This window comes from Mustela nigripes, chromosome 8, assembly GCF_022355385.1.
Source record: "Mustela nigripes isolate SB6536 chromosome 8, MUSNIG.SB6536, whole genome shotgun sequence".
Classification (NCBI taxonomy): Eukaryota; Metazoa; Chordata; class Mammalia; order Carnivora; family Mustelidae; genus Mustela; species Mustela nigripes.
Window position 1 is genome coordinate 44,001,379 of NC_081564.1, and position 13,616 is coordinate 44,014,994.

Genomic DNA, 13,616 nt, shown 5'->3' on the forward strand with positions numbered 1-13,616 from the left:
TAACTCACCCATACAAGCTTAGCAGAGCTGAGCCGCTGCAGCTTGTTGGGCTAGCCTTTGATGCAGACTGGTTGGACAGGTTCTGGGTCTACAGAAGAACCGGTCTGACTGGCCTGTTATGCCAACATATTCTGGTTTGATTCCATGTTCCACAGACGGTAGAAACCTGCCCAGCCAGTTAAATGAAAGGCATATTAGGTTATCCATTGCACACTGTATATAGCTTAGATGCAGCAGGACTCTTTCACATAGCAGTAGTGTCTAGCAAACTCTATAGAGTGGCCCAGAGAAGTGGCTTCCTCTGATTTACAGTTAAAGTTCATAGCTTCAGAAGTCAGAAGTGAAACACCTTATGCTTTTGACCCAGAGCAGAGTTTCTAAATAAATTGAAAGGTAAGTTAACATGTTTTTTATATTCCTCAATTTTCTATGCACTTTTTGAAGGTTAAGTTAAGAAATGTTTAAACAGATATCTATTTTTAATATGATAATACCTGGATTATACCTTTTCTGTAAAGTTAGTTAGATATTGTTTCATGATACACATAAGTTCATTGATTTGTTTAGATAAAGATTATTTGGTATAAAATACACTAGACTTTTGCTACACTTTTCTGTAAGTTGGGCATGGCTATAGTCATGAAGAAAGCTGGGTTGAATAATTTTGCTAAATATATTCACCTATTAATGATTCATCTTAAGCCATCTACTTCTTTGATAATATACTATTATGTTTTATAGGCTGTTGCTATATGGCAACAATTTTATATAGTAAATCTAATTGTGAATATGATAATAATTGCCTTTTTAAGGCATATTAAATAGTGTTGGCCTGCCTGGTGATCCTAAGTACATTACAGGAACAATTCACAGTAAGAATTGGGGAGTGTGAAAAACAAAGATTGTGGAATCTGGTAACTGATTAACTATTGGAGCTCAAAAGTACTCGCTGAGCTGAATAGAAAGGAATGAAGACAGGTTTTGTCATGCCTATGAGGTCCGAAAAACTTTTTAAGTTAAAGAATATTTGGATCTTCCCTTTATATTATATTTTAAAATAAATATTTTACCCCTCTCTTCCACTGATGCAATTAATTTATTTTTAAGAAGTTTGTGTCATTTAAAATCAAAGTTACCAATCCCTTTTTATTTATTTTGGGTACCAAACTCCCCTCTTCGTTATTAATATTGGATTGAATTAAATGCACATATCTTCCGGGCATCAATTAACATAGCAGCTGACATATGAATTTATCTGGGAATTAAAATAACTTTTAAAACAGAATCATACTAAATACTTTCCTGTCAAGAGCTATTTGTAGGTCATTTTAATATGACTTTGTTTTAAACTGAGCAAGACTGATGCATCTTTTTCATTGTCCCTAGGGTCCTCACTTTGTCATGATGTTCAAACTCAAAGGCTCTAGAGTTTCTTTAGGATGTTATTAAAGAATTTTTTTTTAAGTGAGAAATAATGTTCAGATGAGATATCATTTTTTTGCAGGGAAGGTTTGGATGCTTTTCAGTCCCACTCAAAGGCAATTCTGCACAAAACTTCTGAAAATTCAGCTAAACATCTAAAAAGCTAGGTAATGTTGAATCTGCATAAGGTATATGCTGATTCAGCAAACTGAAAGCAATTTTATTCAGCATAAACTGTATTCTGACTATTTTAGGGAGGAATCTGGATCAAAATTTTCTGTCGGTTGAATGCTTCTCTTTTCAATTAGTTTTTGGACAAGGTAGAGATATATGCCATTACAGTACACTTTGTGTTTCTGGTAAGTATGTTATATGTATTAATTTTAAAAATTTTAAACCATAGTGTGTTTAAAATACAGAGCTTACTGTTTAAAGATAAATTTAAGTGAGGATTCCAATTTATTTAGTGAGCATCTTTTATGTTTATGGTTTTGAGGAAAGCTATTTAGAAACTAGATATATATTTCATATAAAATCTATGGGTAAAATTTCAAGTCTAAGTGCACTCTGGAGAGGGATTCTACAACTTTCATAAAATAGAATTTTCAGTTTCAAATATATGAAAGTCCTATTAAATATAACCTTTGTGTATTTCCTGTAAATTGACCCCTTTAAAATACTGATGCATTGTGATGTTTTGTTAAGATTAAGGACATATGGATTTATAAATCAAATTAGGAAGCTGTAAATGTATGTGTGTATATTTTATATAGCCCTACATTATCTGTGGGTCTGGGTCAAAAAGTTTTCTACTCATCTAAAAATCTCTTTATTCTTTAAAAGAAGTCACGGACACATTCCTTTGTCCTTATTCCTAGCCACTCAGTTTCGCACAATGACTCTTTGTCAACAATGCTAGCTTTCTTAACAACTGCAACCTCTTTCCTTCCTGAATTCTTAATATGTTTCCTACAAAAAGCACTTAGAATCATGAAATTTTTAAGCTTAAAGAACTCTTAAAGAATAATTCATGCAGAAGCACCTAGGTGGCTTAGTCAGTTAAGCACCTGACGCATGATCTCAGCTCAGGTCTTGATCTTAGGGCCATGAGTGCAAGCCCTACACTGGGCTCCTCACTGGGCCAGGAGCTTACTTGAAAATAAATAAGTAAATAATGCATCCAAGTCCTCATTTTTCAGTTGAATAAAAAAACCCCAAACGTAGTTAAATCACTACTCTTCACTCTAAAGTGGAGCTGGGACCAGAACACCCCAGTTTCCAGAATACAAGCCCAAACTAATATTTTTCACTATCCTACACTGAGTCATCTGAATATTACATTAAATCTAATCTACATTTTCTAAAAGAATTGTAAAAAGGTAAAATTATGGTATATTATGAGTCTCTGCTAATTCATAAACAATAAAAATGCTTATTTTCTTAGTACATATGCTTAGGATATAGTTTAGGATTTGCCTAAGAAGCTAGTACTTCTAAAATTTGGTTAGAGGGGCTCAGTCGGTAAGCGTCTGCCTTCAGCTCAGGTCATGTTCTCAGGGTCCTGGGACTGAGACCCACACTGGGCTCTCCGCTCAGCGGCAAGTTTGCTTCTTCCTGTCCCTCTCCCTCTGTGATCTCTCTGGCTCTCACTCCCTCTCAAATAAATACATAAAATCCAAAAAATAAAATAAAATTTTGTTAGAATTGGCAGGAAAGTTTCAATAAGAATTGTGCAAATGCAAAACCCTTTAGAGGTAATAGAACATGTTTCTTAAGGGGTAAGACTCTTAATACAGTGCTTTGCACAGAAGTTCTCAAAAAATGTTTTAAATGTTTTTAACTTAAGAAATTCCAAAGAAATGGGGCCACAGAAACTTTGAGAACCAAAGGCTCAAAAATTCCACTTCTGATTCCTAGAACTAAAGTTAATTCTCCTAATCCCCTTATTTTTTCACAGGTAAACTCCTACCTGAAGGATGCTTCTTAACTTTGGTAAATTCAGTTCAGCCCAAGTGGACTCTAAAAAATAATCACTTCATTTGTTTCTCATTTTTAAAATCAAGAGAAAAGGAAGTACACTGGAAAACATATGAGCTTTTGAGTCAAACTAAGATGAATATGAATACTGGCTGTTACAAACTAGCTTACCCTTGGGAATTAACTCTGAATTCTCTTTCCTCTCTCTGTAAGTTAAGGAAGCTAATACCATTCTCTCAGTTGTTGGGAGGATTAAATGAGATACTATGCCTAAAACTCCTAGCATAGCCACTAGAACATGGTAGGTGCAACAAATGTCAATATCCTTCCCACCTCTTTAAAAGAACATATAATAAATTTCAGCAAATGGCTTAAGTGAGAGAAGTCAAAACTTAGCTTGAAATACATATTTTTTAAGAGAAATAACAACTAAATTAGCAAACTCGGAGGTATCAAGGAGGAAAGCCTTCTCCCGCACTATGGTGCTTCTAGCCAGACTCAGAATCAAACTGACATGAGACAGATTAACATGGGAAAATCAAACTTAATAGTTGTTTGGGGAATCCACATGGACATGAAATTTCAAAGACAATGAGGCAACATGAAACTTATATGAGCAAGGAGAGGGGTAGGGTCTGATGATACAAAGATGAGGAAGACCATTCCCAAGAAGGTGAAAGGAGGTGTTTGGAAAAATAAAGGTTGTCTTATTATGCAGATAGGTTCCTTAGGTAAAGGAGAATCTCCCTTTTTTTTCTTTTTTTTTTTAAGTGGGCTCCTCACCTAATGTGGGGTTTGAACTCACAACCCTGAGATCAAGAGTTATATGATCTATTGACTGAACCAGCCAAGAACCCCTAAAATTTCAAATTTTAATCATCTATACCAAAGGAAGGAACTATAGCATGGATAGTACAAATTATACCTTAATTGTGCCTCACATCTAGGTTTTTCAAAGACAGTTCATATCTATTTGTATCTATTATTTTATATAACATCAGATTAGTTGGCCAAAGATTTCTATATGCTCTAAGGCTTGTGTTCTTTCTAGTGCTAATTGAGTTATTTCTTCAGGGCTCTAGAATATGTTTGTTCCTCCAAAAGATTCTCTTCCAAATTAAATTTATTATAGTATTAACTTATATTTTATTCTCTTGATAATAAATAATGATAGAGGGATTGAGTCCAAAATGTGTTTGGTATAAGAAGTAGGATGGACTAGGATTTAACATTTCCTAAAAGTAATACTAAATAAGGGATAAATTGATTAAGAGATGAAACCAATGAGCAAAATTCACACATGAGATATTATGAAATGTTATATCGTGGGTCAAAAAGGAGTTCAGGGGGCACCTGGGTGGCTCAGTGGGTTAAAGCCTCTGTCTTCAGCTCAGGTCATGATCTCAGGGTCCTGGGATGGTGCCCCACATCAGGCTCTCTGCTCAGCAGGGAGCCTGCTTCCCCCTCTCTCTGCCTGCCTCTCTGCTTACTTGTAATCTGTCAAATAAATAAATAAAATCTTAAAAAAAAAAAAAAAAAAGGAGTTCAGAATAGTGTGACAAAACCTTCTAAGAACTTGCCTAACTAAAGTTGGGTCAAGGGGGTACCTGATTGGCTCAGCTGGAAGAGCATGTAACTCTTGATCTTGGGGTCATGAGTTCAAGCCCCATGTTGAGTGTAGAGATTACTAAAAAAACAAAAAACAAAAACACTTAAAAATAAATAAACAAAGTTGGGTTGATGACACATCTCCCAGGGTGTAAATAAAAAGCAGGAAAAAGATTATTAATTGATGTTAGAACAAAAAAAAAGATCCACTTACAACACAAACTGATCTTAGTGAGCTCTTGCAATCAACTTTAATTTCCTGAGAGATTTTTTTAAAAAGATTTATTTATTTATTTGAAAGAAAGAAGGTACACATGCACAGGCATGAGCAGTGGGAAGAGGCAGAAGGAAAGAATGCCAAGTGGACTCCCTGCTAAGCACAGAGCCAAACAGAGGGGCTGGATCTCATGAATCCTCTGAGAGACAAAACCAAGAGTCAGATACTTAGTGACTATTGTTTTTCTCTTAAAGTAAAAAGCTTGTATATAGATGGTATACCTAAAGAAAAAATACCACTTCCACAATGTAGCCCACTAATTATGTAACATTCTTATTAAAACTATTTTATTAGATACATAAACAATTTAGTTTTATTTGACTACTCATTAAATTAGTATTCAATTTGCCTATTTATTTTCATGCTTTTTGAATGGGTATTACCATAAACAATTGAAAAGAAGACAGGGAGTAACATAAATTTAAAATATATTTTTGAAATATTTCTTTATGGGGCACCTGGTTGACTCAGTCAGTAGAGAACGCAACTCTTAATCTTGGGGTTGTGAGTTCAAGCCCCACATTGGACATAGAGCTTGCTTTAAAAAAAAGATAATTATTTTAAATTTCTGCGTAAAATAGCTGATTTGGATAAATAGGCACTACCAACCAAACTTCCTATGGATCAAAGACTAACTAGGAAATAGAAAATGTTATAGCTCATTCTTAAAGACATACAGACTTAAAATCAATCAGAAAACTATTGCCTTAGAAGTTATATATTACTGACAAAGTGAAAATATAACTTGCACGGCAAATTTTTAGTTTCAAAGTTCTATCTGAAGTCTATTCCCTATTGCCTATCACAAGCACAGTAACTTAGATTAGGAATGATAAACACTTCCCTCCAACATGAAAACATTTTAAATCTAAAGAATTTCTAAATGAATCTTGAAACATTAAGAAATACAGTATCAGTAACTTTATGTAGCTTGCAGTACAACATATACTGACATGGAACAATATTATAGAACTCTGTGATGTAGATTTCCATAAAAAAAATCTACATTTAATATATACAGGTCTAAATTTGAAGGGCAAGGTCTCCTAACTGAAAGTAGATGGTAAAATCAGTCACATCTCTATAAAAATATAAATATTGTAACCAATTTTCAATAATACAATAATTACTGAGTGGTAAATACCATCTACAAAGCATTTTAGTGAACTGTTAAATTCTGTTCTAGTCACTTTCCCAGCAATTGTTGAACAAAATTTAAAACAAACATACGTTGCTCAGGAATAAGTATACTATTTTTTAACTATAATATTGAACTAGCCACCAGGACCTGGCTACAGGCCATTCAGCAAGAAAACTGTTCAGTTCAATCCAGCATGATAATATCAGTCTCTTTTTACACAGCTTTGCTTGTTAAGATGTGAGTGTTTACATCTTTGAGATTAATGCCATGTTGTTCTAGTTCCATCAATAAGTATAAATTAAACACATCTAGCAAAAACACATCTCATAAGAAACCACATGTTTATACTAATATTAAAGCCAAGTAAGTAATACCAAATCAAATTTCTACAGAAGAAGAGCACAGTGACTCTGAAATTAAAATTGGGTTATCTTTTTAATCTGACTTCCCAGTCTGTGGTTTATTAGCTCCGTTTATTAGAACATGTGATTAATGGTATCCTGATACTAATTCAGTCCCTGTGGAGTAAATTGGCTTTCATTTATTGCATAGTCACAGATTATCCTCAGTGGTATTATCACTGTAATAACTTATCAATGCTTCTCAAAGTGCAGTCTGTAGACCACCTGACTCACTTGGAGGATGATTATTAAAAATACAGATTTCTAAACTTCATTCTAGACATATCCCATTAGAATCTCTGGTGGGTAGATCCTATGAATCTACATATTTACATATTTTCCAGATTATTCTAATGTCCAGTAAAGTTCTAAAAGTGGCAAGAAAAGATTCTCCCAGGACCCTTAGGAGCCATGAAGCTGCCTCAGGCCTGCCTGCCAGAAGATGAGAGAGAGGTAGTTAAGAGTTGCCTCATAGATTGCTAATTTCCTCACATTTTCAGGGAGTGCTTCTGTTTCTAAAGGCCTCAGAGAAGTCCCAGGTGAAGGGCTGTTGGGTTTCACCTTCATGAATCTGGTTGCCATTGGAATGGTTAAAGCAAGCAGGGTCCAAGAGGTGTCCAGTACCTCACTATTATAGGACAAACAGGATCAAACTGCTTTTTCCTTAATTAACCAATATAATTTTAACTAATACATTAAGAAACTAAAATGGATTTTCTGAGAAATGTGTAAAGCAATTTCAAAGAGGCAAGTGAGGAACTTTAGCCTATTTTTGTCTGATGTATTTGATCCATTCCCACAAAACCTGAGATGCACTGAAACTTGATCTTTTGTGAGAAAGGCATTTTCTAATAAACTACATTTCATTTCCTGAATTTGGCTGCCAATTTTTAAAGGGCCAGACCACACCAAATGAACAATTAGTATGTACTCTGTAAATAGTTTTATGTCCAGTATTGATCTACATTAGTCTACATTGCTAAAATTATAGTAAAAATAGATTGACTACACTGGGCCCTCAAGTAACACTTCTCATTATAGCGAAATACAGAATTTTGAATAGTAGAAGTTTGTGTTGGACTATGTCCAAGAGGGTCTGGTTACAAGAACTAATTCATTATAACCTTTATGTGATCTTGGAGCATGGCTCTAAAGAATACATTAGAGAAAGGCTCTAGTCAAGTAGGTTAAAAACAAAACTAAAATAGCCAGTTATGTGCTTTACTTAAGTAAATATCGTATTTGTTGCATAATAAAAACTTAGTTTAGAGAAAATGAGGAAGAAATAGGTATAAGTAAAAAATAAATCTAATTAAAAGTGTATCTTTCATTTAATTTGAATTATGTTAAAATCAAATATCTGAGTTTTTAAAAACAACCCTCTTTTAGACAGTGGTTAAATAAGCTAATGAATTCATAAGGGTGAAATAGAAAAACTGGACTGAAAAGGGCATAGAATAAAAAAAGGAGAGGAGGGACGCCTGGGTGGCTCAGTTGGTTAAGCAGCTGCCTTCGGCTCAGGTCATGATCCCAGCGTCCTGGGATGAAGTCCCACATCGGGCTCCTTGCTCCGTGGGGAGCCTGCTTCTCCCTCTGCCACTCTGTCTGCCTGTGCTCACTCTGTCTCTCTGACAAATAAATAAATAAAATCTTAAAAAATAAAAAAAAGGAGAGGACACATACTGTTGAACAAAGGCCATTAAGAAGAGATACTATTTTCAGAAGGAGTTATCAAATATACACAGATCTTTACTAAATTAGCTCAGATCACAATCAACTTGATGCCAACACCCCCTTTCTTGCAACTGAAGCAGAGTAGATCATAAATCTGTTAGGTAAATAATTTCTTACAACCACAAATTTCTAAAGTACATGAAGAAATTAGTTTCCCCTTTCTATACTGTTTTGCAGTTGGGCTAGATGATTTTTAAAGTCCCTTGGAATATAACAGAAATAACACCAATATAATAATTCTACCTGACTTATTTAAACCTAATTACATGAATCAAATAAGATATCTAAAAGCATTTACATTGTAATTTAATCCCTTCTATAATTATAAATGTCTCAATTTCCATAACAATTCAATAATTTCACTATGATTACATAACTTAAGCAATTGAAGAGATCTCTCTGATCTGCTGTACTTCTTAAATCTATTAACCACAATTTCTTACACTATTTAGATACATCTATAATTATTCAAACCCATCAACAATCTTGTATGTAAATTACCCAAGGTACGTATTACCTTCTTATTACTGATAAACTGAGGCACAGAGAAATTAAATTACTTGTTCAGAAGAATTAATTTTAGTAGAATTAAGTAGAATCAGTAGAATTTAAGAATTAAAATTCATTCAACAAATTAGGTGGAGCTGTTGATTTCTCACTGTCAACCTCTACAAATACATTATATACTTACAGTTTCCAGAACTCACAATGATTCCCCTTAGCAGAACCTTTGCACATGCCTTCTGCCTGGAAAGCCATCTACCACTCTGCTCCCAATAGGCAAGTTGCTTCAAACTTCTATGACATCGTCCTTAAGAAATTTCACATATAGGGGTGTCTGGGTGGCTCAGTCAGTTAAGCATCTGCCTTTGGCTCAGGTCATGATCTCAGAGTCCTGGGATTGAGCCCCACATCCGGCTCCCTGCTCATGCTTCTCCCTTTGCGCTTTCCCCTGCTTGTGCTCTCTGTGCCAAATAAATAAATAAAATCTTTAAAAAAATAGAAATTTCACATATATTCTTTTACAATAATCCCTTTGGACACAGTAAGTATAAGTATTCTCATTTTTTGGTTGGGGAAATAAGACTTGTCTAGGAAACATACAGATTAACAGAGATAGGGCTAGAGTTTAAATCTTAAATTCTGGGTCCTGTCTCCAGCTCAGGACTTGCACAAAACTATAGGCCAGGAATATGTCTATATGCCATCATCAATGTAGAACACAGTTTTGGGGGGCATTCCCTGCTCTGGTCCCTTCTGAGATATCAACATAATTCAAGACCCCTCCATCAATTTAATTTTAAACTTCCAACATGGACGAAACTAAAACTTCGGGCTGGAAGAGCTACCACAAACACTTTTACTAACTCCATTAAGCCAATTTATGGAGCACCTGGGTGGCTCAGTGGGTTAAGCCTCTGCTTTCAGCTCAGGTCATGATCTCAGGGTCCTGGGATTGAGCCCGCTTCAGGCTCTCTGCTCAGCGGGAAGCCTGCTTCTCCCTCTCTTTGCCTGCCTATCTGCCTACTTATGATCTCTCTGTCAAGTGAATAAATAAAATCTTAAAAAGAAAAAGTCAATTATATTCATCTCTCAAATGTCCACCATTATAAGACACATAAAAGAATGCATATGCCATAATTTCTACTAAGTATAATTGTTAATGCAGAAAGTCTACAAAATGAACTGAAATTCATCCATATAATAGGTGCCTCACTTCAACCCTGAATGAGATAGCCCAATTTATTTTCCTTTTCTAAATTATGAGACAAATTACTATCAAATTTTAAAGTCATTTTAGTGACCTCATATAAGTTTCTGAAATAAATAGAAAGATGTACCAAGACTAAAAATGAGCCTGTAGGTAATACATTTTTTTGAGGGGCACCTGGGTGGCTTAGTGGGTTAAGCCTCTGCCTTCAACTCAGGTCATGATCTCAGGGTCATGGGATCAAACCCCACATGGAGCTCTCTGCTCAGCAGGGAACCTGCTTCCCCTTCCCTCTCTGCCTGCCTCTCTGCCTACTTGTCAACTGTCTCTCTTTGTCAAATAAATAAATAAATCTTTATAAATAGGTATAATTATTGATCAAAATTCAGAAACTTTATTTATTTTCTCAAAAATAGTTTTTAAGTTAAAAAAATAGAAAAGCACAGAATAAGCTTTATGTAGATTTTATTATTCAAAAATAATATGGTGTATTGAAATGAGCAAAGATATAGGATTAATAGCCAGAAAACTGGGTTTTGTGTCTTGGGTCAACTTACCTACTAGTTTGTACATACAGTGTTAGTCAAACCACCTAATTTCTCAACCTCTGTGAAAAGATGAAAACTGTAACTCTTCTACCTTTATGACATAGTTATTTTTAGGTTCAAAGAGAAGATACATAGGAAAAGTACTTTGTATCTTACTATAGCTAATTGTTTCGAATCCATTTTTCTATCAGTATTAAACCACTTCTCAACTCATAGGGAATTTCAGAGTAGTAGCGATTAAGTCAAAAAGTATAATCCTTTTATGGCTTATATTATCTATACCAAAATATTCTTTAAAAACAATTTAGATTGATCTGTACATAGTTGTGAAGGAAATACTCTTGACTACAAAGAGTCATATAAATCTTCCCTTTTTTATTAGTTTATATTTCAAATACCTTAAAGCTTCTGACCAAGTGATTTATCACCCAAACCAGGACATTTTTAGAGTAAACAGGAGCTCTATTAATAATTAAACCAGAACAATAGATATTAATGAGACCTACTGCTAGTAAGCCAGGGGTATGGCCACTTTATTTATTTATTTATTTATTTATTTATTTATTTATTTATTTTTAAGATTTCATTTATTTACTTGACAGAGAGTGAGAGAGATCACAAGTAGGCTGAGAGGCTGGCAGAAAGAGAGGGGGAAGCAGGCTCCCTGCTGAGCAGAGATTCTGATGCAGGATTCAATCCCAGGACCCTGGGATCACAACCTGAGCCGAAGGCAGAGGCTTAACCCACTGAGCCACTCAGGCCCCCCAAATCACTTTAAAGAAGCATATTAGAGGGGCGCCTGGGTGGCTCAGTCATTAAGCATCTGCCTTTGGCTTGGGTCATGATCCCAGCATCGAAGCCTGCTTTTCCTTCTCCCACTCCCCTTGCTTGTGTTCCCTCTCTCGCTGTATCTCTCTGTCAAATAAATAAATAAATAAAATCTTTAAAAATATATATTAGGTTTGTCTTAGTATCCCAAATAATCCACAAAAATAGTCATTAAGGGTGTGAGGTAAATTAAACATAATTTAATTTCTAATACTTCTGACTATAACTTCAGTAAAATTTATAAAGTCTTGGCCAAAACTGAAGGTCTTCACTAAGAACTAAATTTTGAATGTAAAACATTTTTGGAAAGGTAACTATCAAAGCTTCCTTAAACCTAGATTGACATATGGATTAGGAAAAGCAAAAAGCTGATATTTTAAACAAAGTCTATTTTTCTCCAATATAGTTAGAATAGAGAAAAATTGAGAAACAAAGTCTGCCAGTGTGTTTGAAAACATACCTGTAATGTGTGAGGCATGAGTACATTAAAGATCACAACTATTTGTCAGGATTGAATAAATTGATGGAAAAAACAGCATATAAGATGCAAATCATTTTTTTAAAAAGTGGACAAAGCAATGAATATTAAATGTGTTTGCTCTTGTGAACCTACTAAGGAATGCTTTACAACTGTTAGAGATTTATCCCTAGAGTTAATCCTTCATAATACTTTGCATTTACATTACTGTATATAAATATTGTTCCCACAGCTTCCATCATGGTGGCATATGTAAACTAGATTTACTGGATAAAAAGGAAAATATTAGTTTTTTACAAAATTCTCAAAATAAAATCCACTTCTCTATTCTACAGTCTTAGTGATCGCTCTTAAATTCTTTTATCATCTCCACAGCAATTAAGCGCTGAAGTTCTTATAAGTCAGTGTTAGGAGATAAGACATAAGGGCTAACAAAATTCCTGGGCTTCATAGACCTATACGCATAGGTATGAAATATTACCAAGGAGCCATTATATTATAAAATCGTTGACCTGGAAGAAGTCCCTTTCCATTCACAAAAGTCATTTGCCGTAACAGATCATTAGCATTCTTGATCAGCCTGCCATCAGTTTAAACCTAGGCACCTAACCAAGCATAGAGCGTATCATGTAGTGTATAGAAATCTTTATTAAGTATAAAGAGATTGTTCCTAAATTAGACAAATTATATATATGTAATAAAACTCTGCCCATGACTGATGTGAAATGAAGTAGCTAAGTGAATGACATTTAAAAACACAAACAAAAAAATTCTTTTGTTTATAAAGAGAAATGAAGAAGGTATATGGAGCCATAGTAAAAATCAAAACAAAGCTTCTGATATCTAAGTTGGAAGTTGGCCAGAATACATGAGGCTAATTTTTCTAATTGGAAAGCAATGTATAATCTTTAATGTTCATTGTAAGTACCTTAATGACCATTTAAGACTGCCAAAATAAAAACTGTAATACTGACATCCTTTGTAGAATGTTAAATACATTTCTTAAAACAATTATAAAACTGCTCAACCCAACTGGAATCTTGCCACCATCAATTCAAATCATAAACAAAACATTTGGCACTTGGGGCAAGATCAACAACTGATATATACTCTTACCCCCAAACAACATTTAGTATTTATTGTAAATAACTTAAAAAACTACATCAAGTGTTCAAGTTGACACAAATGCTGACGGTTACCATAATTTTCTTTTGTCTCAAAACTTCTTTTCCTTCTTATCTCTCAAACAGTCTTTTGTCTTGTTCTTGAAGTAGTTCTAACTGTAGACAGCCCACCCCAGTTTACTAGTATTGTGTGCTCATATTACAGGATGGTATTATGTAAATAATCATAATGGGTTTAATCACTTATAAAATTTTTTGCCTGGGCGGGGCACCTGGGTGGCTCAGTGGGTTAAGCCTCTGCCTTCGGCTCGGGTCGTGGTCCCAGGGTCCTGGGATGGAGCCCAGCATTGGGCTCTCTGCTCAGAGG

The 13,616-nt window shown here is 34.6% G+C and overlaps 1 protein-coding gene across 1 annotated transcript in view; it reads left to right on the plus strand.

Annotated features, from left to right (window-relative positions):
* Nucleotides 1-202: 202 nt before the first annotated feature.
* RBBP8 (RB binding protein 8, endonuclease) overlaps nucleotides 203-13,616 on the plus strand; it is a 104,630-nt gene continuing 91,216 nt past the window's right edge. The window contains exon 1 of the mRNA XM_059409341.1: nucleotides 203-393. The gene's annotated coding sequence lies outside the window, so the exon portion shown is untranslated. The remainder of the gene's footprint in view (nucleotides 394-13,616) is intronic.